Genomic DNA, 15630 nt, shown 5'->3' with positions numbered 1-15630 from the left:
CAGAACTCTTCCTTTCATTCGTGCCTAGGCCAGTTTGAAAAAGAAAATGAAAAATGATTCTTGATCCTCAAGAAACCGATCCTAGAATGTATTACGTCTTTGGGAGTTTGGAAAGAGATGGTTAACAGACAGCCCTTCAAAACAGTGGAATTTAGTAAGTCCCGGAACACTGGCCTTGCTGATTTAATTCATGACATTAAGGCCTTCTTCGGCCTTATGAGGAAGCAAATGAAAATAATCCCTTAGTGATGACTCTTTTCCCCCTTTTCTGAATTAACTCTTCCATTGCCTAAGACTCACCAATCCTCAAACTTCCGAGTTCTCCACACTGCCTTATCTCTGCCATCCCATGGCAAGCCCTAAAGCTGCTAACATTTTGTAACAACTATGTGACAAATTGTTGTGCTTTTATTCATGTCGGACATCTTTGCCAGGCTTGCTTGTTGTGTTTTCTGTTTGGCTGTGTCATGGGACCAAAGGTGCCTGCCTTTGTACAGCATGTCAAATCTGGTTAACATGCAGCCATTTATCTTTAAAACCACTCCCGCACAATGGCAGTGGTGGGCCAGACCACAGGGCTCCAAGCACAACCCAATTTTTCAGACCATCTTTTCTGCATATGGGGAGCACGTTGGACAGCAGAAAAGATGTTTTGCGATTTGGGGAATCTCTTAGAGACAAATTGTAGAGTGCAAGTGTAGTGTAGCTGGACTGCTGGGTGCCCAGTGAAGTGAGGAAAATCAGATACAGCACAGGCTGAAAGAATGAAGCGAGAATTCATATCTCTGTGCAGAACGTGCGCAGTACTCTGCTCACACAGAGAGTTCACACATAGACAAAAGCAGGTCTGCTTGGTGGTTATTTGCAGGGGATTCTATAGGCACAGTCGGTGCGTGTATTCACACATAAGCCTTCTTTATGCATTTTGTACCGGTGAGAGTGTCCACATATGAACATGTAAATGTGCTCGTGGGGGAAGACAATTTGCTGTTACAGATTTAAGACGTGGGAAAGACCTTCAGTTCACTGAGGCGTTTCTCTCCTAATGTAGTAGAAGCAGAATCTTTGTGTTTTCTACGGTTGTTTCAATAAAGGACTCTGTGTATTTAAGGAAGACTCAGAGCTGGTGAGTGTCAAGTACTACAGTGAAAAATATTGAGGACTTTTCTTTCTGTAAAACGGCTACAAACTTTATAACCTAATTCACTTTGGGTTTTCACTTCTCAATTGTTTCAAGGTATCTTGGGGATGATTTGTCCTTAACTAACTAATTATCAACAAAGGAAAAAAGACAGCAATAAAAAAATGTGATAAACCTTCATGAACTAGTTTAAATTGAAGAATTTACTTCCGTGGATCAGTTAAAAGACTGAACACAGCAAAACCATATGATTTAAATGAATTGTTAGGAACTGTACATAGTAAATACACATATATATATTTATACATATATACACACACACACGTGTATATATAACTGAGGTTGCTTGAAGGAACAGGCACAGTTTTTCTTTTTCTCTTTCTTTCTCTCTTTTTTTTTTTTTCCTTTTTTGAGTAAAGGACCCACGAGATTGCCTTTCACTTTGAAAACAATCTCTAATATCAGGAAAATGCGCTGTTTGTTTATGCGTACATAATGCAAGTTTGTCCGCCTGGGAACTGCAGCAAATGGGAGAAGTATGCATGGATTTCACAGGTAACAGGATTACGTGGGCACATAATTGATCCATTTGGAGGAAAAAAATGACAGTGCTCTAAAGATGCCTAGGCTTTGGAGATGGAGTTTATGAAACAGGCATTTGTAAATTCAAAGGAATCAATATGTCAATTTTATTACATCTCAGAACCATCTGGGCATTAAAGGAACAGTAGCCTTTAGAAAAAATTGCAGCTGCATATTCCCATATTGTCTACCTTTCTTAAAGGGCTTAGAATTTAAGGAAATGAACTTAGAGATTTCTGCCTTTTCAGAAATTAATTTACATTGTCAAAAAAGTACAACAATGTACCATTTTCTCAGTTTTCAACCTAACGATTCAGTGAAAATGTCTGACTTATTATTACAATTAAAGTCTATTAATAGATATAGGTAATAGGCAGAATAGTGACTCTCACGTGGATTGCATACAGTCAAAGATTCATTAGAATTCATATTTGCATTGTGCTTTTCAACAAAGTCTAGATTTTACCTCTTCACTGATCTAAGAACATAATTTAAGAGCTAAGCTTTGGATGTCCCACAGAATTTGATCTGTGCAAGTATGAAATATTCCTGTTTTATTAGAGTTTTTGACAATTCAAAAAGACCAAGCTATTTTAAATTAAGTTCCCAGATAATAGGATTTGGACAACAGCCATAAGAGACATGCATGGGATGTGAATTCAAGATATTTTTTAAGATCCCAAAGAGCTTACACAACTGAGCAATTTTATCCTTACAACTGAGGATACAATTTAGAAGCTATTAACTGGTCCACTTGTAGGTGAAGCAGTACTTCCTTTCACACACCCTGCTGGGTACTATCTACTAGTATCTCAAAGGTGAGTCGACCTGCTGTTTCGTGTTCATGTCTCCACTCCCCAGATTCCTGCCCCAAGAACATCCCTAGATCCATTCATTCATAACGAATGGAGCCCAGTTCTCCTCTCTCCCCAGGGAGTGAGGAATTCAATGCTATGAAAAGAACACATCATTCGGACACAAACAAATCTGTGTCCGAATTCTGATTCTGCCACTTAGTCTCCATGTGGTCCTGAGTGTGTTTCTTAACCTCTCTGAGCTTCAGTTCATAATGCTTAAAATGGGGATTAATACTTATTTTATAGTATCATTGGGAATATTGAACAAAATGCTAAGGGCTGTATCGGGAGCCTAGAAAATACTCAATAAATTCTGATTATGACTGTTTCAAGGTGTGACTAATCAGGCTGCCAGGAATTCTGTGATGGAGGTACTTCAGTTTCTAGGCCATGCTGAAACATTCTTGAAAAGAGGAAACAATAACCTTAAACTGAGGTATTCATTTCTTTTCAATTCTTTAGGGAGTGTTAAAAAACAAAACAGGAAAAGAAATAGTCACAGTGATTGGCATGGTCTTATACCTCTGCATTTCCAAGAAGTAGACGTGACACTTTTTCTCACAGGAACAATGCCCTCTAAAAAAAAATTCCTCAAAGAATATATTCTGAGCTGACCTTTATCATAGCACTTACAATATCTGATTCCTATTTGTCTCCTCACAAATGTGTAAATGCCTTGAGGACAGTCTTGTCCATCTCTCTGTCACCAACGACTAGTTCAGAGCATGGAACACAAAATCATTTTGTTAAAGTGAGGCTGTACTTAATACGAAGATGAATCTATTCTACTCAACTGTCTTCCGAAAATGAATACGGCAGGTACATTAAAGATTTAGTGTATATTATAATATCTAGAAAAAAGCTTTTGATAACTTACGTTAGACTGCCTACCACCCTATTAACAATTTCTTGAACTCCTCTTAGTGACAGCTATGCCATTTTGAATACTTGGGATTTTTTTCCTTTTTTTTTTTTTTTTTAGTTTGTATTCAAGTCAACGGGCTTTCCACCTTTTTCAATGACACCTTTTAAGACCTGTGATTCAGAGAGTCAGACAGAGAGGCAGTGTGGGTCTCAAAAGAGCCTAAGATTTGGACACCTAGGCTCAAATCTGTTTTCTGCTTGATATCAGCCATGCGACCAGGAGCAAGTTGCTCAACCTAACTGTGTTCCCCATTTCTCATAATACCTATGCTCAGGGGTGTTGTAAAGAAATATTGGTAGTAGGTAAAGTATCAAGCACATAGTAGGTATTGAATGTTATGTCGCCTTCCTCCATGCTTCAGTGTTTATTGAGTCTTTACTTTGGGTTGGCATTTAGTGAGTTCCTCCCAGCTCCTTCTGTCAGTCATTAAGTCAATCAACATTTAATGCACACCAGTGGTGAGTATCTTACCCCAGTTCCAAATTCCGTTATGAGAATTGGACTATTTTCTACTCAGGGAAATAAGTATGCGGGAGTACATTCCGTACTTAGAATCACAATCATTCTAGCTATTTTCTGCCTAATCTGACTGTTTCTTTGTTCCCACCATCCTTTTTAGTGAGCGACTTTGGTATTTCTGCAAGGCTTTGCCACCATTCTGTACTTGGGTATCTCAGATCTTCTTCCCTGATCCTTTGAAGAGAGCAGAAAAGAAGGTGCACTAAGGTCTCTTGACTTTATACCTTTGCCCTCCAACTATGTGGATTGGCTAGTTAATAGAGCAGATTAAAACACTTTGTTAGATTCTGCTTAAGCATACCAGAAATACATTCAAAATCTACAGCTACAAAATGTAAAGAAGGTAGTCCAAATATAGTACTACATAATGAGGCTCCCTGTTGGTAGTATATAAAGCAGTTTAGAGTATAGCTTCAAATTCTAATGAAGATCATTTTAAATTTTGCACTGAATTGTGAATTCAAAATTCCCATGTTCTCCATAAGTATCTGAAGAGGGGCATGTAAATACCATAAGTGAATTAATTACTGCCTTAAGTTGGTAAAGCATGTGTGAATCCAAACTTTATTCTTGAACTTGCACTTCTCTTCCCAAGGTTTTTTGAACCATTTCCTATATGCCGAGTTCTGAGTACCTATTCAACTGCTGAGGACATATATAAAAGGTATTTTTCTTTGCATGAATTAAATGTTTCAATCAAAGAAAATCACCACCACCGCAACAAAGAGTCTGCCCAGTACCATATACATGTATTACATGAAATGCACAAAGCAGAAAAGAGATATTTATAATCAAAAACTTAGAAAAACATGAAAACATTTACCTTAACTTTTCCCCTCCTTTTAATATGAACAGTATCGGTTTCTTCCTCTGAGAAGAAACGAAGGACTAATGGCAGGGATATCTTGAACTCTTGCTTATGTTTGAGTGATATAGCGTGGGACCACTGAAGTTACTGGACAACTTTTCCAAGCTGACTCTTCTGAAGTAAACCCAAGAAGAAGGGAGAATGGAGCTGTTGCTAGCTCACTGATGGCGCCCACACCAGTTCCTTCAGAGACTCCATAACTTCCATGGACGGGCCAGAGGCCCTGCCAATATCCGCACATCATTGACATGATAGACCATAACAGCTTCTTCTGAGCCGTTCCGGTCTATCGTGTCAATGCGTACTCAGGGAGCCCTCAATGCACGGATCATTGACACGGCACTACATAACGGCTCCTTAGCAGCCATTATTGGGTATCAAGTCAATGCATACTCAGGGAGCCTTTAATGCACAGGCCTGCACAAGCAGACACATTCCGAATACTAAAATTCCTTAGGAAAATTAGTCATTGCCCATGTGTGATAGCTGTTTTCCATTTTGAATTTTAACCATTTTGGGGAAAGAGCAAGAAGAGAAAATATCAGAGTAGTCTGAACAGTCCTTAAAAACCTGGTGCAAATGTTGTAAGTGTGGGCTGGGCATGTGAAGACGATGAACTTCTAATTTTTTCCTTTCCATAGCCTCATTTTATTGTGTCAAAGTTCTAGAAAGCACTTCACTTTCATTGAAGCTCTTTTTCAGGCAGGGTACAGCCCAGAAAACCTTTTTTATGGTTCAGATATAAATCCCAGACAATGTAGTGGAAATGATGACAGGCTCTCCAACTATAAAATAACAGTAGTAGGTATCATTATAATAATCTTACAGAACTACACACAACAAAAATATCACATTTTATGATGATCTCTGCACGAGATTTCAGTTGGTTGTCATTCCAGACTTTCAATAAATAACATGTTGAGTAGGAAAGGTTCTGCAAGGATCAAAGTATAATAATGATGATGATGATGATAGCAATAATAATAATAATGCAGCCACCGTTTATTATAATCTCACTATGTGGCAGGCACTTTGTATACATTATCTCATTTAATTTTCTCAACAGACGTTACAAATCAGGAAACCGTGGCTTAGCAACGTTAAATAACTTGACTAATGTCACGCAACTGCTAAGTGACAGCCACGGGATTCGAACCGAGTCTGGTGAGAGCCACGCGCTTACCATTGCCTTGCTTCTAATGATAAGCACCTTCGGGGAAGTAGGTTTTTATTTAGAATATCCAACCCCTTGTCTGCTTACTGATCAGGAAACTGAGGCAGGATAGTTGCAGTAATTCCCCCAAATAATAAAGAGAGTCAGAGTCAACCCCAGAAAACAACAAGAGCACAAACACCCTTTCTCTGACGACATGTTAACCACAAACAAGACTTGGGAATTTCAGAGCCTCTGTTTGTGTTTTCGAAGGAATGTCCACTGTTGCCATCACTCCTGAAAAGATTTCCCCACACCAAATCAAAATGGTGCGAGTTTGCTGTTGTTGATATTTTTTCCTTTTGTGTTCTGCTTACTGACTGACATCTGCTCTCATGCTAAGCAGGTGTTCCTATGTAAACGAACGTGCCCTGTTTGTGTTTCGCCATCCTCGCTGCTGCGCACCCAAATGAGCAGCGTGATTAAGAATCCTGTAAATTTTTGAAAGGAAACGGATGGCTACCCTCCTAGAACATAATTACACCGTTCCAACATCCGCAGCTCACTGCTGCAGCAGAGTTGGAGAACAGCAGAAATTAATAATATATAATAGCATCATTCTCGTAATTTATAAATGAAATAAAGTAGAGAGGAGATTCTGCTGATATGCATTTTCTCCTTAATTCTAAAAGACAAAGTATAGATTAGAATTTTAGTGGGGTGAAACCTGGCCAGCAGTCTCCCACTAGTTGCCTGATTCATGAGAGGAATGTTTTTGCTTAGGGAAAAGAGCTAATATCTTTTATTAGGCCAGGGGTAAAAAATGAATAAACAAGGCCCTCTAAAGGCAATACTAGATAAAGGGGGTGTGAAAAATATCTCCGTGGATCATGTGCCCACTGTATTTTAAAAAGGTATTATTACTCTAAGACTTCAATGTGTGTTGCATTTTTTCTTTCATTAGAATAACATACCACCATAGGTCAACTCCTCTGAGAAAAGAGAGACATGATCAGTTAAAGATGTGGTCCAAAGTCAACTTGATGTTGAAAAGCTCTAAGTTCTAGAGCTCTGCTGTACAACAGTGCACACAGGGTGAACAAGACTGTACTGGACACTGAAAAATTTGTTAATAGGGTAGATTACATGTTGTGTGTATTTTATCACCAAAAAAAGCATTTACATCTTTTAAAAAACATTATTTTGAGCATCCTGAATGTGCCAATGAGCCTCTTATTATAAATCATCATTAGAGTAAGGGAGTTGATTCTTTTCATCATGCCTTTCAACCATCCTGGAGAAATAATAGAACTTTCCAAAGAGGCAAATAAATTATATATTAAAAGTAGCCAGTCCATTTCTCTGTGACATAGGGTTGGGAAGGCAATTAAAAATTTAAAAGAATTTTCTGTTTTTTAATTTGCCATGGGCAAGTTGCCGGACAAATGGACATGGTCAGTTGTTTTAAGGGTTTGTCCTCCACGAACCCAATGCCTGTGACAGGCACAGACGCAGACACACACACACACACACACGCACACACACACACACACACACAAGGGCAATTAGCCTTAAGGAAAATAATATTTATATTATTTAAATAGTGTTATTTAAGCAATGTTTTCTGAATTCCAAAGAATGACAATACGTCCACAAAAAAAGTCAACATGGATTTTCTTCCTTTAATTAACCTTAGAGAACATGAAAATGCTATTTGCCTTTCAAGAGAAGCATGTCCATTTAAGACGCTTATTCATTTAAGCAGTATTCATTTAAAGATCCCCTTGAGTATTACTCTATGTGTTTTGATTTTGTTCAGAGAAAATAAATTCATTTAATAGATTTATTTCATTAACAGGTATTTATTTAAGTGGGTTCCACTGTATTTAAATCTCCAAACAGTTTCCATTACTTCCTTGCTTCACGTTGACTAATTTTAATAAGCCTAAGGTGCCTAGGGTCTTATTGAGCGTTCAGTTTGATCAATATGGTTAAATTAAAATTGTGCAAAATATAAACAAATGTAGTCTAACAACACAGTGAAAAATGTGCTGTGCACTAAGCATTGATTGGTATGCTGCGGACACGGATGTGTTGTGGTGCGTGGGCCTCTAAACTACCTCGAAACTGCAATTCTCCTGTAAACCTCCTCTCCTTCCAGACACACCCATGTCATCTCCCACCCATACACTCAGGCAAGGACGCAGGCACATCCACTGATGTAGAAGAGGAGGGAGATTTATGTCAGGTGTTTTGCTTTTTGATTTATTAGAAAGCAGAATGTAAGACTCCCAGTGAAATCCTATATAAAAAAGAAAAGCAAAGATCTTATAAAAAAGTTAAGTTCCGACTATCACTGAAATGCTTTAGGCAATGTCAATTCAGGAATGAACAGCCTAGTTCTTTTTCACAGAATAACTTTATTTAATTGTAATTATTCTTAAATCTTAATCACTTGGTAGCTTGTATCCTTTTTTAAACTTCTTGCTTGTCAAGTTTGATTTGGCAAATGACCAAAAAAAATACCCTGATTTCTGAAGTATACCAAAAATCAGCCTTCCTTTAGTACTGCATTTGAAAACCTATATAACTTACTAGCCTTTCTAACAAATTCATTGCTTTCTATATCATTGTAAAGGGAAATAGATAACTAAATATGTTATAGTGGATTCCTTTTCCTATGAAAAAGTTTTTATCTTCTATTTCTAAATTGATTTCTTAACTTTTCCTTTTTCTCCTTTTTATTTTCCTTTCTGCCTGTTTTATGGGATGTTAAGTATACTTAATATTCAGGGTCAATCTTTTAACGCTTTTCAAAAATCTACCACAATCACTTAGCAATCATAATATATACCACAAAAAATTGTTCCTAGAATGTGTTGGCTGTTAGGGCAGTTTCTTTTTTCTACCTGTTGTGTGACCTTGTATCTATCTTTAATCTTCTTGCTAAGTGATAGCTGCCATCACTTCTCTGACTTTCTTTGATATTATCTCTTCCTACATGTCCAAAACATAAGTTCACATGAGCAGAAGTTAATCTTATCAAAGGTAAATCAGAAGTTAAAAAAAAAAAGCAGGGAGATAAAAACATCAAAAATACATATCTTGCAAGCAATGATTATACTTAGGAAAGTGTGTTCTGTTGAGATGAACATCGTTCTCTAGTTTAAACTGACCACGTGGGTTTAGAAGCATAATAAGAATTTGAAGTTTCCTTTTAAATCGAGTCTAGTGCTTGAGCTTCCTAACCTTTAATACACATGCACCAGCAAGCCTGCAAAATAACGTTTGTCTGAAAATCACCAGAAATAGGTCGACCAATGCAAGTTCAGAAGAACTGACTTTATTTTTGTAGTACGGCCAAGAAAAATACTTAGGTTTTTGTTTAGTTTTGTGCATGTTAATCTTGATTTCTCTCAGTGTTTTGCATGTGTTGAGTTTTTAATATCAAAGGTAGTGCTCTTTGTAAACAAGTGTAAGTTTCCCGAGGCAGCTTCCCTTACACCCTTCCCTTGTAATCAGATGTGAAAATTACACCCTCCCTTTTGGATACATGATAATTACACATTTCAACATGCAAAGAATTGTCTCTGTTTCAGTTGCTGGAGTGAAAAAGCTGAGATGTTCAGTAAAATATATTATTATATTAAAGATCATTTCCATAATTGTTTTGGGGATTTGTAATCAAAACCATGATCAAGGTAGTTTTAGTTTCAAAAAGAATACACATGGAAATGAGTGGATAAAATTAATTGCCGAGTTCCATTAGAATGGCTATCGTTTTATTCTATAAAAATGCAATTGAGAAAAATACATTCTATTCTTTCTTTCAAAAAAAACTTTTAATATCTCATTTGACATTTTCTTTCTCCATGCTTATTGAAACACCTATTTTTCATGTAGACCAAAAAAAGGTAAAAATCTACATTTTTAAGATAGTGTGAAAGGTTTAGTCAGAGGAGAGATATAAATACAATAAAGGAGTCTTTTCAAGAAAAGGTTTTTGTGTGTGTGTGTGTGTGTGTGTTTGTTTTTTTTTTGGTGAGGAAGATTAGCCTCTGAGATAACATCTGTTGCCAATCCTGTTTTTTTTTTTTTTTGCTGAGGAAGATTGGCCCTGAGCTAACATCTGTGCCCATCTTCCTGTATTTTATGTGGGACGCCTGCCATAGCATGGCTTGATAAGCAGCGCATAGGTCTGCACCCGGGATCCAAACCTGCGAACTGTGGGCTGCGGAAGCAGAGCGTGTGAACTTAACCACTATACCACCAGGCCGGCCCCAAGGTGTTTTTTTATTGTTTGTGTTTGTGGGTTTTTTTTCGAAGAGTCCTTTTGAGCCAACTATAAAAGTTTTGTAAACTCAGGTAGGGTACCTCAAACTTTGCAGTCAGACTTCTAGGCTCATCTGGAGTGCCACTTACATCATAAGGTGAAGATATATGTCAGTGAGCATATAAGACAAATTAAAGCCTAAAAACTCAGAGGTTCTGGAAAATAATACTGACTCAAAAATATTTTTTTCCTTTTCGTGGGGGAGGGTTTGAATTGATTTCTTTTTACTATCTTAAGCTAAGAAGAAAAGGAAAAGAAGAGAGAAGGCAGTGTTAGATAACTGATTTTATGGTTTCTTGAAACAGTTTACATCATAAAGGAATACCTCAACTGATTAGTCTTCTAAGTATTTAAATTTTTTCTATTTATCCAAACACTGGCATAGGTAAGCGAGGATACATATTCATATAGTCCAAACCTATTTCAAAAGACAACAACAGAAAGGATCCTAGCAGATTATTTGATTCTGAAAATGCCCCAACCCAATTTTCAAATATTTGGAATTAAATGATAATACTAATTAGCACTTATCTATACGTCCTTTTCTATTTTAAAATCATTGCATAATCTGACATTTGTATTTAATTTTCCAAAATATTTTCCCTAGAGAGCATTCATATATTTTTAGAACTTGGAAGAAACCAGAGAATTCAACTATTTTCACCATTAGGTTTCCCTCACTGGGTAGGAATTGAAACAGAGCTGGCAGAATCAGGATTCGAACCCCAGACTTCTGACTACAAATCAGGGACAGGATTCTGTTTTGAACATTAATTCTTTTGTTGTTGTTGTTGTTAGTTTTCTCCTAAGATCAAATCTGAAAGGATATCTTATTTTTAGGCTAAATGATTCTCTACTCTGAAGTGTCAGGTTACAGTTGTTGTATACGCCAAGAGTGAAATGGGCTAGAATCAGAAAATCCAGTGTGCCTATGTGGTGAGTTAGTGGACTATCGAGCCATGTGTTCTCAACTCAAGACTCTGGTTTTACTGCTTCTGTGGTTTTTAGAAAGACTGGACAGTTGCTTTTCATAATTCCCGTATGGGCTGGGCAGAGGGCTCAGAAAATGCTTCACTTGGTATTGATATCAGCCTGGCAGTAAGCGGGTTCCTACTCCAGTTCCATTCCTAAGGGAAGCCTGTCTTGGCATGGTAGGGAGGGTGGTGAGAAGGAAGAGTCAATGGTAGAGAGTCCGTGGAGGAGATGACAGGAGAGTTGCCAAGAAGAAATTAAAAGGCCTACGTTCCTGGCCCCCTTGTCAGTATCTACCTTCACCACGTTTAACTTCTCAAGCAGTAGTAATGGCAATCAGGAAGAGTTTGGGGTGGGAAAAGTATAGAAGGAGCCATTCCTGATTAGGCCACGTCTTCTACTAGTTTCCATTCTAGCAAGCCAATTGATCTGTGGAGTTCTGGGATCACAACCTCGTATAACGAAGAGGGTCCTGGACTCGGTTCAGGAAACTTGAACTTCTGGCCCTCCCAGCCCTGCCATCCAATCTCAGTGTGGCCGTGGCACATCCCTTAACCTCGCTGGGCCTTATGTCCCTAGTTGTCAAATGTAGGGATTGGACAGAGGTTGCAAACTGGTGGCTGACAGATGTATTTGGTTTGGCTCACAAAATATTTTAAACACATTCGAATTGGTTGCCAATGTTTAAAAATTAGACAATTTCACTCAACAATCCAGATTTCTAGCTCCTCTGGAGAACTCACAAGATCTGATGTCTCTGGCCCACACAGCTACATGGAAAGACAATGAGGGAATTAATCTGGATCCCCGTTAGAAGGATCAGCCGATCTCCCTCACCTGCTTGGTCCATGTAGACATTTGAATATGTCACCTTGATCCTCTCCAAGGCTCCTTCCCGCTTCTAGTTCTATTAATTCCAAATATGATTTACTTCACTACACAAAATGTACTGAATCCTTATACGATGGTTTCTACATCCACAGCAGAATACTAAGGTAATTGTCTATACAATAAGCATAACATAAAAGTTGGAAATATTTTAGGTCAAATAAATCAGCCCCATTTGGAACAAACACTTACTTTGAAATCTAATGATGAGAGGCAGGTGTAGCTTAGTAAAGGTGGCCTTTAAGGTAGTCACAGGAAAGTTTTGGCCTCTGACTGTTGTCTACCCAGCAAGCTATATAAGTATTTTCTAAATTATCCCCCAATAGATTTTTTAAAACTCAAAGCAAATAATATAGGCCCCTTCAGTTAACATACCATTTTTTCACATCTCCCACTAAACTAACATCTTAAATCTTCTATTTGAATATTGGGTTCATGAACTTTTTCTGTTCATATAATTGCAAGCAAATTATGTTGGCCTAGGATCTATTTGGTCTTCATCAAAAGTAAAGAAATTACATCGATTTAGAAAGTCATACTTTTATAAACCCTATTTCCAGATATGTCCAGTTTAAACACAAAGGACATTTGTAACTAATGGTTATGGAGTGTTTAATATTGTACAAAGTGCTGTGGCAGAAATATCTCATTTGATCTTCACAATAATTCTAGGAGGTAGACGGAGAAGGTATTTAACACAAACAAGCAGTCTGAGACTCAGAAAAATCAGATAACTACTGGAAAATTGGCCTACTTACTTAATATGTGAAAGAGCCAGGATTCAAACCTACAGCTTCTGACTTCACATTCACTCTTTTTCCATGGAATAGCTATGTTTCCAGGGACTTACGAGATAGACAGATAGGTAGATAGGTAGGTAGGTAGATAGACAGACAGACAGACAGATAGACAGACATCTTACCTGAACAAAGAGTTTTTTTCTCTCATGAACAACAAATTGTCTCACTGTTTTCTAAGTTGAATGAAGAATCTTTTTTGGTAGCTATTCTTAAGTGAATGTTGTATTTTTATTAAGGGAAGCTAACACATGTATAAAAATACAATTCATGGATAGCATAGGGAATAATTTAAGATTAAAGTTTTACAATGAAATAATGCTACAGTGAGATAGAGAAAGGGCAAAAAAGTCATAAACTAGGCAGGTAGAAGTCTATGGAAGAATAAAGTCAGGGCAGAGAGTTTAACTGTAAAGTAATGAAGTGGAAGATAGAACCCCTGAAAAAAGAGATTATAGAGAAATGAGAAGAAATATAAGGAAAAATAAAAGAAGACTGCATAGTGATTTAAGAAGTGAAACCCTTTAGGACAGAGGTAGGAGAGAAATGGGAAATACTTGAGAGGAAGCAACAATTAGGAAGTGTGGAATAAAAACCTCTAAGCCAGAAATCTGAGCAGACTTGAGGAGAGGGGAAGCTGGTAAAAATGGGAACATGGAAAGGGATGTTTTTAGGATCAGAAGCTGAAAGGTAAATAAATTTTAATCACAAAGCTCTGTGAAGACAGGATCAACAAATTTGGATTGTAAGAGAGGCGATTAACATGGTTAGAAGCAAAGAATAGAAATTAGAGAAATCTTTGGATTTCAAGAGGTAGGAAGAGAAATGATATTAAAGGGAAAAAAGGCATGTGTGGAAAGTAGAATGAGGTGAGAAGCCATGGTAGGTGGAGGTGGAAAATGACATGAGTCAGGAAGGACACGACTGGTACGACAGCAAACTGCAACGATGTAGAAAAGGAAGCCATTCATGAAGCATCAAAAAAAAAAAAAAAAAAAAGAGAGAGAGAGGAACCTCAAGTTGTGCTGGGAGGGGACTGAGCCCCCATGGTGACAGAGGAAGAGGCTCAGCTCTGCAAAAAGAGAAGCTGAAGAAGGAGAAAGTGGGAAAAGAGAAAACAGCCAATCAAAGTTATGGTACTAAAAGTATTGAAAGTAGGAATGAGGCCTTGTATCTAAATTATTCATTTAAACATAAGGGTATTGGTTTCTCTTCCATAACTGGGTATCCGACCTTATTTCACTTATTCATATGAAAATATCCTACTATTATAACCGCTTCACATGGAAAAGGACTTTATAAGAATAAGCAATTTTTTTACTTTTTAAAGTTTCCCGAAAGGTGAGGTGACCCTGCTGGTTATCTCTCTATCTGAAGGATGTGAGTGCTGCAGGCAGGTGTGAGAATGGGGCCAGAGGTCATAACCATTTTTAAAGCTGTTCTTTCAATAAATTCATAATTTATGTAAAGTGGGAATTATGTCCAAATATTTATGGCAAGACATATTCTAGATATTAATTTACATTGCTTATACTGAAGATCTCTTGAGTTTTTAGTTTGGTTTACAGATTTTTCATGTCAGAGGTCTTTACAATTTGTAGATTATATTTTATAATCAAATAGTCTAGATCCCTCAACAATTCTTTACCTTGAAACTATATACTCATTTATCAGGATTCGAATACTTTCTTGCTCTAAATGGTCTAAAAGTGTACCCCACGGGGCTCTAGAATTTAGAAGCCTTCTCTCCCCTAACTATTTCTAGTCTCCCTCTTTAATTGAATTAATGTAAAGCCTTTGTTAATACAATTTCCATGTCACTGTAAAAACGGGGTAAAAATCATAATAGATATAAGAAATAGGAGGAAATTAGTACTGTGTCCTTCCAGTCACACCCTGGATGATGTGGTCAGGCCATGTGCAGTATGTGCCCCTTGGGAGTGGACTGTGTATCCCCAGGGAACACAGGAAGTAAGGGCCACACAGAGGATTAGCTTATCTGGGGGTGGGTAGACAATACCTCTGCTATGAATGCAAAAATCTTTTCCTAGGAACCTAAAGTAGTTCTCTTCAATACTAACTTTAATCTCATCTCTTTTCCATCTTCCCTTCCTCCTTTCCTCTTCTTTCTCTTCTTTCTTCTGTTTCCCTCCGTAATCCCTGACCCCCTTCCAAGACCTTCACCTCAGTAAGTGCCTGAAAAGAAAAACAAAATCAATGTGTTGTAATACTAACAGGCAATCCTGTATTTGCTAGAAACCAGTTTGAAATAAGATCCAAAATTCTCAAAAGTAGCTATCTGTCTGAAAAACTTTTTCAGTTCTAGACAGGATATAAATGGATACATCTTTCATATCACAAAAACAAATGCTCATATACAACCACCTGAAGAACAGTAAAGCAGTGCCATCGTGATGACAATACCTATTTTACAGGATTAGGAAAAATAGCCAAACGGCTTTTGGAACATTCATTGGCCTTGTAATTTATTTATTTATTTTTTACCTTTGGCAGATAGAGAAAATAGAGATGACAAGTAGGTGGCTAAGGAAGATGACAGGATAGCAGTCAGAATTCCTGACTATCAGGGCAGAA

The 15630-nt window shown here is 37.5% G+C and overlaps 1 protein-coding gene and 1 long non-coding RNA gene across 4 annotated transcripts in view; one reads left to right on the top strand and one right to left on the bottom strand.

Annotated features, from left to right (window-relative positions):
• Window positions 1–15630, top strand: part of ZEB2 (zinc finger E-box binding homeobox 2) — a 131489-nt gene that overhangs the window by 23340 nt on the left and 92519 nt on the right. The window lies entirely within an intron of this gene.
• Window positions 14568–15630, bottom strand: part of LOC131410704 (uncharacterized) — a 145559-nt gene continuing 144496 nt past the window's right edge. The window contains exon 4 of the long non-coding RNA XR_009221397.1: window positions 14568–15231. This is a non-coding gene — a long non-coding RNA (uncharacterized LOC131410704). The remainder of the gene's footprint in view (window positions 15232–15630) is intronic.

This window comes from Diceros bicornis, chromosome 10, assembly GCF_020826845.1.
Source record: "Diceros bicornis minor isolate mBicDic1 chromosome 10, mDicBic1.mat.cur, whole genome shotgun sequence".
Taxonomy (NCBI): Eukaryota; Metazoa; Chordata; class Mammalia; order Perissodactyla; family Rhinocerotidae; genus Diceros; species Diceros bicornis.
This window is presented reverse-complemented; position numbering and strand designations above follow the sequence as displayed.